Below are 14483 nucleotides of genomic sequence, written 5' to 3'. Positions count from 1 at the left end.
AGAGGTTGGATTTGGGGGCGGATGGCAGCAGAAGGAAGAGAAGGGGGAATCTTTTAGAGGCAGCAGGGTGAGCAGAGGTCCCGATTGCCAAGGAGGACAAGGCACTGGGAAACATGGGGAGAAAAATAATGGAGGACCTGCCTAAATAAAAACTCAAGACACTCATATACAGTGGTCCTTCCACATTCTCTGAGGTTAGGGGTGAAGGACCCCTGGGAATGTGGGAAAACCACTAACAACAACATTATTCTTTTTAGCTGAGATAACAAACAGCTCTCTGGGAATCTCCAGGTCCTCCAATGCATCTGCCAGAGGTTGATCACAGAACCATGCTGGAGGACCTACACCTTCCTACAGAAAACACTTCTCTAGGGTAGGCTTGCCATATCCCGCCTGGGGGCGGGACTTTCCCGGTTTGGGGCGGGTCCACACGGTCCAGACCTGGTTTGGCCCCGCCCCCGGGATTCCCCCCCAACGAGGCCCTGGAGGCGGCTCCGTGATCGCGGAGTCCTCCAAGGCCTTGCTGGGGCTTGGGAGACGCTGTCTCCCAGGCCCCAGGGAGGCCTTGGACAAGGTTTTAAAATGTAGGACCTTTTTTTTTAATTTCCTGGCAACAATATGGAGTATATACATTTTTTAAAAAAAGCATTAAACCATTGTTGTTGTTGTTGTTGTTGTTGTTGTTGTTGTGTGCCTCCAAGTCTTTCTCAACTTATGGTGACATTAAGGCAAACCTATCATGGGTTTTTCTTGGCAAGGTTTGTTCAGAGGTTTGCCATTGCCTTCTTCCCCTGAGGCTGAGAACACGTGATTTGCCCTAGGTCACCTAGTGGGTTTCATGGCCGAGCGGAGAATCGAACCTTGATCTCCAGAGTCATAGTCCAACATTCAAACCACAATGCCACGCAGGCTCTCCCATTAAACCATACATTGAATTAAAACACTACTTTTAAGAGAGGAAGAATTGAAACAATTAAAATACACCTTTGAGGTTAACTGCAAAAGAAGTTGTAGCAGACGTTTTCATAGATTAGGTCTGCTTCCTCTGACTCATGGAGTAGACCTAGTCTACAAAAGGTTATGCTAGAACTTCTTTTTCAGTTAGTCTCAAACGTGCCTCAAAATCCCTTTGCATACTGATATATCAGACTAACATGGCTATGTCTCTGAATTCTACTTAAAATACACATTACATACCAAAAAGAGCACACCTAGTTGCACATCACTCCACCCTAGTCAGCCAAGGCTGAAGGCCCATTTAAAGAAGGTCTCTGCCTTCCTGCAGAAAGAATGCAGATTGAATTTCCCTCAGGAGAAGGTTTCAAAGCCTAAGAGCAGCCACCAAGAAGGCCCTCTCCCATGTCATCACCAGCCAAGTCTAGGTGAGTGGTCAGACAGACAGAAAGCCCTAGCCAAAGATTGTAAGACTCAGGGGCAGGTTCATATAGGGAGAACAGAAGCGACAGAGCTTTCAGATGATTTTGACCTAAGAACAGAAAGCCCTAGCCAAAGATTGACTACTTCCACCTGTCAAACTGTAGTGATCAGGCCCTTCAGCTCTTCTGTTCTTTATATGATTACTGAACTATAATAATAGAAGTGGTGTGATAGGGGTAGGGGCATCTGTTGAATTTCTGTCTGCCATATAGCTGTGAAATGTACCATTCTTCTCTTTTTGGGTGAGTGAGACTCATGGTGATCCTGTAGGAATCGCAACAGCAAGTACATTTCTATACCACTTATCAGTGAACTAGCATTCCCTGAGTGATTTACAGTGTGTAAGCCAATTGCCCCCAACAAACTGGGTACTCATTTTACCAACCTACAAAAGGATGGGAGGCTAGGAAGGATCTTACTCATGCAGGAACATGGAGGGACTTCCAGAAATGTATTTGGTTATTAAAGGTCGGAGTGAGTCCTTGTCCAGCAAAGAGCCAGCTTTCACAGGAATTTTGGTTCCAATTGTGGTTATCAATTTTTAAGTTGGTTATTCAGTTTTTAAAGATAATTTTTATTGAACACACAAAAACAACAAACAAATTTTTATATAGATCTAAAATTACCATGCATACTGCAAACAGAAACAACATAAAACACAACAAACCTAACAACTAAACACCTAATTACCAACAAATTCTACTTACTTCCGCCTTTCCTAACTGATGGTTGTAACCCGTTTTCTACACTTCCTTGAAATAATCATATATACCTTTTGCTTCTACTTTATAAACAAACTCAATTCAGGGGGTATCAAAGTTTAGGGGGAGAGTTATTATCTAAAGGGATTCCTGTCCAGAAGATCACAGCTGTGGTGGGAGGCAGTAGTTAAATGTATATGACATTATTGGTTAGCTAAAACAAACAGGTCAATAAATCGGCTTGTATAAAAGCCAAGTCAAATAATAAGAAAAGTAATGCATTTTATTCATTGAAGTGACATGCTTCAGTATTTCCCTCAGATCTGTTGTTACATATGGCTAGTAAAAATGTGTGAGGTGGAAATCACCTCTGCATTTGAAAGTACTTTAATTATCACTTGGGAATCTTTTCCTGCTTCAGTGAATGTGAATTACCACCATTAGTGAGTTCTGCTTTTCTCACTTCCAGTGTCACCACATTCCCCTTCAGCTAGTTCAGGAGAAGGAAGCAAGGTAGTCTCACTTGCTAAATGTACAGTATATTTATTATCATTATGTGCCTTCAGTTTCACTCTGACTTATGGAGAGCCTACAATAGGGTTGCATTGGCAAGAGTAATTCTGAGGAAATTTGTCATCATCTTCCTCCTGGATTTCATCAGCAGAAATAATCCAGTTTGCTCTGGTGCCACAACAAACTACTGTTCCCAGAATTCCATAGCACTGAGCCATGGCAGTTAAAGCAGTGTCAAACCAGGTTATTTCTGCAGTGCGGATGAATTGTTCCTCTCAAAGGGCCAAAACACACTGCAAGAATAATATAGTTTGAGACCACTTTAACTGCCCTGGCTCAGTGCTAGGGAAATCTGGGTACTGTAGTTAGTTGTAGCATCAGAGCTCTCTGACAGAGAAGGCTAAATGACTCACAAAACCACAGTTCCCAGAATATGCTAGCATTGAGCCAGGGCAATTAAAACGGTCTCAAACTGGATTATTTCTGCAGTATGTTTTAGCCCAAAATTGAGGTTTCAAATGGACCTTAAATCCTTACTTAAACCTTTCCAATAAAGTTAATGGTATAACATGAAATTTTAAAGTTGCAGTTTTCCCTTCTTCGTTGAAAAATATGAACAAAGTAGACAGCTTTTGGTGGATGGCTGTGGGAGCATACATAAATGAACACAACGGCTCATCTCAGGCTATCTGAATGTGAGCAACTTTTGTAAATGCTTTATTCCCCATGCAACTGAATTAGCAGATAACAATGTACTTTGTACAAAACAATGCTAAGCCAAGAAAATACCTAAAGAGCTACATGTTTGCCAACCTTTGTACAATAATACAATGGAAGTGGACTGCGAGGTTGGATTTGTGTGTGTGTGTGTGGAAATTCATGGGCCTTGGCTCTCTGGGTCCTGGATTGAATGTCCCTCTAATAGGCCTTGTGGATGAGAGACTGCCAAGGAATACCAGGTGCTGAAGACTATATTTCAGAGGAAGAAATTGCCAAAACCACCTCTGAATATTCCTTGCCTAAGAAAACCCTATAGGGTTACCATAAAACAACAGGTGACATGAAGGCACAAACACACACATACACACACTTCTAGAGTCCATACCACACTGGCTCCCTGGGTCTCATGCTTATCCTAGCATATGGTATGTAACCTGCTTTTCTGCTGTACCCTTTCACCACTTCACCCCTCTGCTTGCATCCAGAGCAAGGGTTCCAGTTAGTTTCATACCTTTCATGCTTTGTCAGATGATCTCTTTTTGAAAAAGTACTCTTTGCTGTACTCTACTCTGCTCCTGATGCACAGATATGGCCTTGCAGAAGAATAAATATACATCTTTAAAATGCTATGGGTGTGGGGATATGAAGGTGAGAATAAGGGCATTTTTAGCAGCTGACATGTAGGTTTCCAGGCACAAGTATAGAACACAATTGGAGAAGAGGTTATTTGCATTTCTTCCATAAGAATACAAATATATAGACATGCATGTGGACACCTGCAGGGACGTAGCCAAGGGGGGTGGTTCTTGCGGTCCAGACCCCCCCTTCCATTAGAAAAATGAATGGTGTGTGCTGCTGCGCAGCCACACTCAAGCCCCATTATAATGGTGGCACTTAGTCTGGACCCCCCCTTCCTAAAATCCTAGCTACGTCCCTGACACCTGGGGTGTTTCATTTTAAAGGTGGTATGTGTTTATATTTGTGCTCATCAAGGAAATACATGTCTTGGATCTGGGTACATTATGGCTTTGGCTGTCTCCTTATGCCACCTATGTGTTTGGATTGTAGAATTATACAATCTTAGAGTTGGAAGGGGCTGCAAGGGCCACCTATTTCAACCCAATGCTAGGCAGGAATACACAATTATTGCACTTCTGAAAGATGCCCACCCAGCTTCTGTTTAAAGATCTCCAAAGAAGGAGAGTCCACCATCGTTCAAGGCAGTCTATTCTGCTGTTGAACAGTTTTTACAGTAAAGGCATCCTTCCTAATATTTAGTGGAATCTCTTTTCTTGTAATTAGAGTTCATTAGCAATGAGATTGAACCACCACACTTTTGAGTGTTTTATTACAACTCTGGAGACCAGGGTTCGATTCCCAGCTCAGCCACAAAACCCACTAGGTGACCTTGGGCAAGTCACATGTTCTCAGCCTCAGGGGAAGGCAAACCTCTGAACAAATCTTGCCAAGAAAATTTCATGATAGGTCCACATTTGGGTTGCTATAAACTGGGAATGACCTGAAGGCACACAGCAACAAATTGACGTTCTAATTTCTGAAGCAGCAGAAGACACGTTTGCTCCATCTTCTATATGACATTCCTTCAGATATTTAAAGATGGCTATCATGTCAGTCTTCTCTTTTTCAAGTTAAACATACCCAGCTCCCTAAGTCTTTCTTGACCTTTGATCATCTTGGTGAAATGTATTGTATTGCCTTATTTATATCCTGCCTTTCCCCCAAAGCTGGGACTCAAGGCAGCTTATAAGATAAAAAGAAATAACACAGAAAAATGCATGTAGATTCAAGTCATATAGTTAGTTACGCTAAAAATGAAATTAATCTGTCTATAGAATTAAAGCCATTTAAAGCATTTCTTTTTAAAAGCAAATGATAAAATTATATGAAAGTATGGTCGAATTCATAGCTCAGAAAATGATCTCAGGAGAAATGCCGGGCCTTTTCAAGGCATTTTGAAGAAGGATCAGAAAACTACAGATCCATTTCAGGCCAAGAATTTTAGTACATGTAGATTAAAAATAAACAAATGGAATTTTAAGGCCCTTTGGTCTCATATCCCTCTTAATACATATACCTCTTGCCCAGAAGGCAAATTTCAAACTCCATATTTTGCGGCTTGTGCTATGGGGAAGGACTAAAAATGCAACTTGGACAAAAGGCGGCCCCAAAAGATACGGTAACCATCTTTTAAAAGTTTCTTTTAACCATTCACAGTTAAAAAAAACAACACACAGTTAGAAGCACATTCAAAATGACCTGTCTGACATTCACGCATGAAGCCCACCACCAGCAGCAGCAGGAAGGCCGAAAAGTTCTTCAAGTGGCATGTGTAACACTGGACATTGTCTACCCAGGAAAAAATTTTTTTGGAAAGTCCTATATAAGAGAGTGGCTGCTTCCTTCTTTTTGTACATCTCATTTTCCGGCATATATTGAATTTGGTAGCACAGGAAGGTCTTATGTGAATGTAACAGTGACTGGTTCCTGACGTTCAGGATGACTAAAATGGCAGGAAACAACCCCCAGACTCTTCCTTTTTAGAGAGTTGCTTCAGCTACTTTTTTTTTTTAAAAAAAGTGTGATTGTTACAGCACCTTTAAAAATTCCCTTCTGATGACTAATATACAGTTGGGAATGGAGCTGGAAACATTACAAGGAGTTTGCATAATGTGATACTGTTGTTGTTATTTGTCTTCAAGTTGACTCTGATTTACAGCAACCCTATTATGCTGTTGTGTTCCTTCAAGTCATTTCTGATTTATGGCAACCCTAAGGTGATCCTATCATAGGGTTTTCTTTGCAAGATTTGTTCAGAGGGAGTTTGCTGTTGCCTTCCTCTGAGTCTGAGAGCATTGACTTGCCCAAAGTCACCTAGTGGGTTTCATGGCTGAGCTGGGATTTGAATCCTGGTCTCCAGAGTCATAGTCCAACACTCAAAACACTATACCACGCTGACTCTCCTTATATTATACCGTTTTCATAGAATCAAAGAATCATAGAGTTAGAAGAGACCACAAGGGCCATCCATCCAACCCCTGCTATACAGGAACTCACAATCAAAGCATCCCTGAAAGATGGCCATCCAACCTCTGCTTAAAGACCTCCAAAGAAGACTCCACTGCACTTCAAGGGAGTGTTTTCCACTGTCGAACAGCTCTCACTGTCAAGAAGTTCCTCTTAATGCTTGCATTCATTATTCTGAGTCCTATTCTCTGGAACAGCAGAAAACAAGCTTGCTCCATCCTCAATATGACAGTTAAAGTGGTGTCAAACTGGATTATTTCTGCAGTGCACACAACTACCTAGTCAGTTTAGCCATGTTGCGTTATTTAACATCTGTATTGGGACAGGAAACCATTGTCTCTATTCACATCTACATGAAAGAAAGGAAACTTGATGAATTTAAATTTAAATCCAGATAGTTGCCCTGGAAACCCTTTGAATTCAAGGATAGTCACCTTAAGATCAATAGCAGAGCTTTCTGGTTGTCTGAAATGAACTTCTTCTAGTTTCTGAATACTGACATTTTTAGGTCAAATTTGGGGCCATACAGAGTTTAGCCTATTTGTCCTTTGTAGGACAATCCAGAAGGGTACTTCTGGCAGATTGCATCTACCACATAAGAAAATAAGCAGGAAAATGTGCATAGTTTTGGCTGTTATTAAATGTATCTCCTGAATAAAATATTAGGTACTGTAACAGACCTGGATGCTGACCCATCATAGATCCAATTTGTGGGCCCAGTTTGACTCCTGCATCACTGTGAAGGTCTCCCGCAGTTGACCGAGTGGGAGAACAAGATATCTGCTGCCGCTTTGATGACCTGTCTTCTGTACTCTAATGCCCAAGGAAAGGATAAGGTGATGCACAAAGCGGGATTCTTATACTAAGAATTCTTACAGCTAGACTTACAAGTTAAGATATGGAGAACACTGTAAACAATAGTACATCACAGCAGTCATTGCAACATCTTTCTTTTTTATTTATTTATTAAAAGTAAACAAATTTCTGCAAAGAAAAATCTCAGATGGCTGTGCCCCTTAAAAGGTCTCAAGAACTATCTCTTAGATCTGTAGCTGGCAATAACTGGAAATGCCAAGGACTGAATTTGGGACTCTCTGTCACCACCATCGGGCAGTATGATTCATCTAACATTTGCCACCCCAATTAAATAATGTGCGGGCTGATGCTTGACAAAGTGTACCATAAGCTATGTTCCTGTCTTGGACTATTTAGCTAGATCTTTGCTGAGATTCATGAACACCACTGTCACTATTGCCAAAGCCTCAAGAAATTAGTTCCAAAATAGAGACTTTATATAAGGCCCTCCCTTGTGAGGCCTCACATTCTTATGCAAAATTTTCATAATATGTGCACCTAATACTCTTCTTCTTTTAACTGGTGTATACTTCTAGTTAACTTTGAAATTATCCTGAGCTCTGGTGTCTTTCAGCAGCTGTAGTTCCCTTAACCTGCTTGGTGAATATCCTTCAAAATCCATCTTTAACATTTCAGAGTCAGAACTCATTGGCTTCATCCAAGTGTTACAAGACAAAGTGCACTCTTCATCGAAGAGCAAAGACCATGCTGATTTATATGGAATGATGAGTGTTTTAAATGGCAATTTCAGCTCTCATTTTAAAAACATATTACTATCATTCCTTCCAATAAATATAGCAATAGCAAGTACATTTCTATACTGCTTTTCAGTGAACTACCACTCCCCAGTTGTAAGACAATTGCCCTCAACAAGCTAGGTACTCATTTTAGTGACATACAGAAGGATGCAAGGCTGTATGGACCTTGGAGCTCTGCCTGGGATCAAACTCACAACCTTGTGGCTGCAGGACAGGCATTCAACCACTGTGCCACCAGGGCTTTCTAAATAGCCCAAATGCTCAATGGTGTCTAGTGGCTTCCATGTTAGGTGCTCAGTCAATCCTTTCTGGGTTATAGTCTGAACTTTGAAGGTCCTATCGAAGGTGCTGAATTCTATCCTGAAGTTAGTTTTCAGCACCTTGCAAAATTCCATTAAAATTGGTAGTCAAGTCAGAGAGTATTCATTGACCTGATTCACAGATATGTAAGCCACAATGCCACCAAATCTATTCAGCCAAGAAGTTCTAGTATTGTCTAGTAACTAAAAGAAAAAGCACACACCAGGCAACTTGTTATTATGAACATTTCATGACTTTATTCTTTTACTATAAAACAAAATCTGCAATCCACAAAAGAGTGATAACTTTTACTGGCCAACCAAAATGCACAACTGTCCAATAAAGGTGGACTTTTGTGGACTTTGGATACTGTTTTATTTTGCTGTACAGCCAACATGGCTAGCCCTGAATATGTTGCCATGCTTTTACTATATTACCTAGAAGTTCCCGGTTCAGCTGAGAGTGGAGAATGTTTTTCAACCCCAAGGGTCTAGTTAACTGTTAAGGCAGCCTGTGAAAAGAATGATGGTCTTAGGTTGTAACTGATGTTTCCTCTTTGGTGTTACTCATTTATGTGTTTCACTTTTAGTTTGTGCTTGTGTTTCACTTCTAATAGGTTTCTAAACTGAGAAGTGAAAAGAGAGGTGTTTTTTAAAGGGGAAAAGCTACATAAATACAGTAAATTACTCTCACGTAGGTGGGAAATTCCACATCCTTCTAATGTAAAACAGCCTGTTGTTTCTTCCTCATTTTGCTGTCTCATTTCTTCCTTTGACAGGTCTTCTCTGATTTTGACAGATGTGCATAAAGAAGAATTTGAGCACCTGTGGTTTCACCTCATTCAGAAAAGTTACTTTTGGTGGACACAGTGCCTAGGATCTCCCTAGCCAGTGCAACCATTAGCTATACTGTCTAGGGAAGAATGGGGATTATTCTTTGTTGTTGTTGTTCTGTGCCTTCAAGTCATTTCCGACTTATGGTGACCCTAAGGTCATCATGGGGTTTTCTTGGCAAGATTTGTTCAGGGGAGGTTGGCCATTGCCTTTCCTGAGGCTAAGAGCATCTGACTTGCCCAAGGTCACCTAGTGGTATGTGTGGCCAGGTGAGGAATCGAACCCTGGTCTCCAGTGTCGTAGTCTGGGACTCAAATTACTACACCATGTTGGCTCTCATGGGAATTGTAGCCCCCCTCTAAAAAAAACCCAACAAAAACATATCTAGATTTTGACTTTGAATACTTGAATGAGATGGAGCTTTACAAAATGAAAATACACAGGTGGCTTAACTCCAGAGCTGCCTTCATAGATCTTTCCAGATTATATTGATGGACAAGATGGCCCTTTAATGACAGTATATCTGCGATTATATGTCCTTCAAGACATTGTTAATATAATATGAAGTATGTATTCCTTAACAAATAGGCCCAAACATTAAAATCCAACTCCAGCACAAGACATCAGGGAAAGAAGTCACCTGAGCTATGCCAGAATGTGATATTATTTATGTTGCTTACCTGCTCTTTCCAGCAAACTTGACACACCGCATGCAAAACTGGATTTACCAGCTCTGCCCTGGGGCCTTTGTAGAGAAGGAAAACTCACACACTCCTTTTTGTTGTATCCTTAGTGTTAATCTATTGCCACTACCCAGGTGCAATATCTGATTCAGGGCAAGAATCTTGCTACAGGGAAAGAGCAATTAAAATAAAATACAATAAAAACAACAACAAAGTAGAGCACTGCAATAGTAGAAAGGTTCAAAGGTCCATAAAATCAGAGTATAGAGCTGTATGGGAAGAGATTGTACTCTAGTATTAACCATATTTTTTTAAAAAAAATAGCTGCATGACTTATGGTTGACTATTTAACCTTTAGGGAAACATGATATAAAATAAAATGGAATGGAATTAATAAAGTACAGGGTAACATTCACATAAGTCTAAATACCCTAAAGGCATCAGATCCTGTCTGATCTTAGAAGCTAAGCAGGATCACTCTGTCCTGGTTAATATTTGGATGGGAGATTGCCTGTGAATACCAGGTGCTCTAAGCTATATTTTCAGAGGAAGGAACCAGCAAAACCATCCCTGAGTCTTTGCCTCAGAAAAGTCTTAGAAAATCATGAGATCACCATGAGTCAACAGGAGACTTGAAAGCACACATACACACACGGGGCAACATTCATATGGTGTAGAATGGGGGAAGTGGACTGGGAAAGGGCTAGAGAGATGAATTGCATCACTTATTGGTATATATCAAGGTTGGGCAACTGCAATAAGTGGATGTGGGGTTCTGCATTGAAACTCCCCAAGCAACTATACTGACTACAACAACAACACAAATTAAAAACTGAAGGTGGAGGAAGAAAACAGCAATGGCTGGATGTTCACTTCCGGTTTTTAAATATTGGCTGTTGGATTATTTTTTTTAAAATTAAACATTGTAGGCTCTGCAACCAGTTTAAAAGGTCTGATGCCACTCCTGGAGATTTACAGGGGCCATTTAACAACACACAATTATGGCGCTATAAATTCACTATAACTGCCATGGGTACATCCTATGGGTTCCTCAGTTTTACATTTAAGAAGGCTATGATTCCACTTGAGCAGCTGTGGTGACATTATTATTATTATTATTATTATTATTATTATTATTAACCTTTATCTATAAAGCGCTGTAAATTTACACAGCACTGTACATACAATCTTTTTAATTGGACGGTTCCCTGCCCTCAGGCTTACAATCTAAAAAAAATCCTATGGAATTCTGGGATTTTAAGTTTAGGGAAGCGCATTTAGAATTCTCAGCAGGAGAGGTCTAGTACTTCACCAAAGGACAAACCTCAGGATGTTATAGGATTCAGCCACAGTAATTAAAGTGGAATCACAGTGTGATAACTGTGTGGCATGAAATGGCAATGGGTGAGACAAATCGGCTCTTTTTTTTTTCTGTGTGTGTGTGAGGCATTCCATAGAGTCTGGAGAGGATGAGGGCTGCAAAAGTGTGTGTGTGTGGGGACTTTGCTGACCCTCGGGCATGTCTAAATATTCTGTCACATTTCAGAGTGATCAAGATTCAGAACCCACAATAGGGCTATGGAGATAGAAGCAAGCCTGGTTCTGAATGGCTGCAAATATGAGAAGGGAGGCTTGCCCTCCTCTTTAATAGTGTCCCTGGATTGGTGGCTTTCTAGTTTTGCCCATATAACCAAATTAGAGCCACCATGGTGCAATGGTTTGAGCATTAGACTCTGGGGAGAGCAGGGTTCAATTCCTTGCTTGGCTATGGAAACCAACTGGGTGACTTTGGGAGAGCTACAAATTCTCAGCCCTAGAAACCCCCATGATTAAGAGTGGCCCTAAAGTAGCAGTAAGTGAGAAACTACTTGGAGGCATACAACAACAGCAACACAACCAGCACCAGCACCACCAGCATGCAACCACACTGTTGTTACAGTTACACCAACTGTAAACCGATACATTTGGGGGTGGAACAATTAAGTCCCCTTAGTTTTACAAAAGACTGGCCCCTTCTCTCAAGCAATTAAAAATGGATAGAACTGGTTTGCAGATAAGAATCAACAAAGCAGCTCTGGAAAGTGTCATGATGAGTTCCTGTACTTCAAAAACTTTACAATCACACCATTTTTATGTAATACAGAGAAAGCAGAAAGTAGTAGACGGCAGTGCCCCAGTTCAACTAACTATTTGTTTGGCTGCTGCTACATGTTGCAGTGAGAAAGTAGTACAGTACTATAATTTTATTCTGAAAAATGAGCCCCCCAGGGCCAAAAAGGACCCCTTTAGACTAAGGCATCAATGGAGATAAGAGTCAGAATAAATAATCTGGAATGTGTCATGTTTGAGGAAGAGAGCCTGGGCTACTCCCAGCATGTCAGAAGGGGCAGATCTGAAATGAAATGAAGGCCTGTTATAGACTGCCAAAATAAAGCTGCTTCAGGCCTCTTTGGAGGTATGCTGTTTAAATGATGCATGCATCCTAAGAATCCAGAAGCTGCACCAAAGCTGCACTCCAGTGCTTAGGAATGGAGTGTGGCTTTAGCGCGACCTCCGGACTCTTAGGACCCATGCATCATTTAAATAGCATACCTCCAAAGAGACCCGAAGCAGCTTTATTTTGGCAGTCTGTAACAGGCCGAAGATACAATTTTGAGACAAATGCCAAAGAGACCAAGATAATTCACTAAGGCCTGTTACAGACAGCCAAAATAAAGTTGCTTCGAGTCACAGTGAAGGTATGGTATTTCAGTGATGCATGCAGTTTATTTTGGCTGTCTGTAACAGGCCAAAGTAAAGAAAAGTTGGCAATTACTTCTTGGTCATCATAATTCATAAAGTGTAAATCATTAAACACGTTAAATTCCTGAAAAATTAATGTTGTTGTATAACACCTTTGCAAAATATCTGAGAATTGATATGCCTTGCCCAGTACAAAGGCATACTTTGCATTCCAAATACAAAAGCTCACTCAATTTCATCACAGTCCACAAGTATAAATCACAAAGACCCCACCCTTCTGAAAAGAAAAGAAAGCCTCTTCACACCTGAGGCTTGCAGCCTGTGCATGAATTTGATGAGAAATCTAGCCATCTGAGAAAGCCAGGGTGGTGTAGTGGTTTGGGTGTTGGATTCTGGGAGGCCAAGGTTAAAATCCACGCCCAGCTATGGAAATCCACTGAGTGACTTTGGACTAATCACACTCTCTCAGTTTCAGAGGAAGGCTAAGGCAAGCTCCCTCAGAACAAGCCAATAACACTAAAAATCTACCAAACAGTGATATCTTTATTGAGCCAACCAAAATGTACAATGTACATGTTGCAAGCTTTCAAAGCTTCACTGGCTTCTTCATCAGGCCAGGTGTTAAAAACCCTATAGGAGGGGGGGAAAAACCCTGGAAGATGTTTGTCACTGAAGATGTTAGTAATTTTTCTCCCTCCTGTATGGTTTTTAACATGTGGCCTGATGAAGAAGCCAGTGGAGCGTGATGAAAAAATGTTTACATTATAGACTGGTTTTTATGGTAGATTTGTAAGCTGCCCTAAGGGCACTGCCACCTGGGCAAGACAAAAACATTTTAAATCCATACATATATAATGATTGAAGCAGAACTTGAAACAGTTAATTTTTTGAAGTACATTTTCTAGAATTTTCCAGCCAGCGTGAATAGTTTTGGAGCAGACATTTAAAAAAACAAACCACTTTCTCAAGTTCTCTGTGGTGCAGAATGTGTTAAATGTTAAATTCTAAAATCTTTTCCCATCAGAAATAAAATGAAGCATCTTACAGATCTAGCAACTACTGCAAAAAACCTATGGCAGCTAAATGAAAAAAAGGGATTGTTGAAAAAGAACACTGACATGCAATCAGAGGCTGAAAACATTTCATAACTGCCTCTATGGATGTCGAGGAGAAAGTGAGACTTCTGCTGATTGTGAGTGGAAATATAATGTTTCCTTACCTACCAGTTAAGACATTCTCCTTCCTAAAGGTTTCCATGAATCCTTTGGACTGCCACAGAGGTGTACCAGTAGTTATGGGAAGGGGGAGGGGGGAATAAAGGCATTGCAGACTATTAAAATTCCTCCACCCTGAAATTTTTCTTCAGTACCCACATTTCTAGTATTGTAGTAAGTTAAAATTTCAGTTCGGCACTTATACAGATTAGGCATTCAAAGAAACAGGCAAGGCAAAAGGCCTCATCTTCATGGAAGAATTAATGCAGTTTCATGCCACTTCAACTGCCATGAATTAATGCTATGGAGTTACGGGTTAGTTTTGTGAGATATTTAGCCTTCCCTGTCAGATAGATCTGGCACCATAACAAAATACAGATCCCAGAATTCCATAGCATGGAGCCATGGCAGTTAAAGTGGTGTCAAACGACATTATTTCTGCAGTGCTGATGAGGCCAAAGTTATCAAGGAAATGGAAACACAGCAAATATTAAAATTCCAAGTGTGAATGGTTTTCCATGTTTTATGCTTTGGAGTCCTAGAAATCTGGGGACTGAAGGAAAATTTCACTGGAGGCAGAATTGTTATTCAGGAGACAAAACCCTTACTCACCCAACCCCTAGTAAAAATATGATCTGTCCTTGATAGCACACCAGGTATGCCACATCATGCTTCCTGCTGG

This window comes from Sceloporus occidentalis, unplaced genomic scaffold (genome assembly GCF_023333645.1).
Source record: "Sceloporus occidentalis isolate IW3139 unplaced genomic scaffold, rSceOcc1.0.p SCAF_2, whole genome shotgun sequence".
NCBI lineage: Eukaryota > Metazoa > Chordata > Lepidosauria > Squamata > Phrynosomatidae > Sceloporus > Sceloporus occidentalis.
Note: the sequence above shows the minus strand (reverse complement) of the source record.